The 1,386-nt window shown below is 50.6% G+C and overlaps 1 non-coding gene across 1 annotated transcript; it reads right to left on the bottom strand.

Annotated features, from left to right (window-relative positions):
* Positions 1–655: 655 nt before the first annotated feature.
* Positions 656–762, bottom strand: LOC121824567 (U6 spliceosomal RNA). The gene has a single exon (XR_006066499.2). It is a non-coding gene; the product is annotated as a U6 spliceosomal RNA (small nuclear RNA).
* Positions 763–1,386: the final 624 nt, after the last annotated feature.

The following is a 1,386-nucleotide window of genomic DNA, read 5'->3' as shown; positions in this document are numbered from 1 at the left end:
GACTCTGTGGCCCAAAGTAGGACACAGCAAAGAACAGACATGGTGCCTGTCTTTATAGAGCTCACAATCTGGGGAGTGCAAGTGACCAAATGTCTCTGCAGACAAGGCCTCACTGCCAAGAGTCCTGAGAGAAGATGGTGGAAGCTCATTTTCTTTTATCTTGGGGTGTGTGAGAGATCACTGCTGTAGAAAGAATCCAGGGCTTTTTATACGTTAGGCAAGTGCTCTACCACTGAACTACATCCCCAGCCTTTAAAAAGAAGGTGCATTATTATTATTATTATATTATTATTCTGACAGCCGGCTTTGTAGCTCTGGCTGACCTGGAATTCATATAGCCCAGACTGAACTGAAACTCTTGCCTCAAGTCTCTAGAGTGTCAGCTAACATCTGAGGTAGTGTTTTTGTTTTTTTGTTTTTGAGACAGAGTTTCTCTGTGTAGCCAGCCCTGACTGTCCTGGAACTCACCCTGTAGACCAAGCTGGCCTTGAACTTTCAGAGATCTTCCTGCCTCTGCCTCCCGAGTGCTGGGATTAAAGGTGTGCGCCACCACTGCCAAGCAGAGATAGTTAAAAAAAAAAAAAAAGAAAGAAAAAGATTTTTCAAGACAAGAGTTTCTCTGTGTACCCCTGGCTGCCCTGGAACTTGTTTAAAAAAATATATGGAATGCTTCATGAATTTGCGTTTCATCCTTGAGCAGGGGCTATGCTAATCTTCTCTGTATCATTCCAACTTTAGTGTCTGTGCTGCGGAAGCAAGCACAGATTAATTTGTTTTTAATAGGGTCTTTCTACATTGCCCAGGCTTGCTTTGACCGTGTGAGCCTTTTGTTTCAACCCCTGAGCAGCTGGGATTACAGGCCTATACCACCAACTCTGTTTGTCCAGGAGACAAGAGGGCAGAAGTGCAGTCCAGGTGGGCGACCGCTCCTGAACTGAGGACGGCGAGCCGCCTGAGAGCAATCTAAGGAGTGCAGGGACAGAAGGCCCGTGAGATAAAGCTGCAGGGGTGCTGGCAGAAGGCGAAGGATGTCCGCAGCCAGAGCAGACATCATAATCTCTGTTCGAAGGTCTGGGCAGTCGCTGGAGTTTGGGGGTACCCCCAGTCCCATACACCCCATTTCAGTAGGATAACGGCCTCGGAGACTGCACCAGTCCTTCAGGAAGGTCGGCCTGCGGCTGGGTGAGGCAGACGGATGTCCAGAAGGTGGCGCGAGCCGGCGGCGGCGGTTGGAGCCCAGACGGAGCCCGCCCCGTGTGGTGCTCACTCGCCCTGCCATGCCACCCGCCTACCACGAATTGATGGCCCGCAGCCGAAGGCAGCTGTGCGCAGCTGGGTATGCAAATGTATGCAAATGGCACGGCGACAGGGCTGAGTCAAAGGATG

Source organism: Peromyscus maniculatus, chromosome 20 (assembly GCF_049852395.1).
Source record: "Peromyscus maniculatus bairdii isolate BWxNUB_F1_BW_parent chromosome 20, HU_Pman_BW_mat_3.1, whole genome shotgun sequence".
Classification (NCBI taxonomy): domain Eukaryota; kingdom Metazoa; phylum Chordata; class Mammalia; order Rodentia; family Cricetidae; genus Peromyscus; species Peromyscus maniculatus.
The sequence above is the reverse complement of the archived record's forward strand: the minus strand, read 5'-3'. Positions and strand labels throughout refer to the sequence as shown.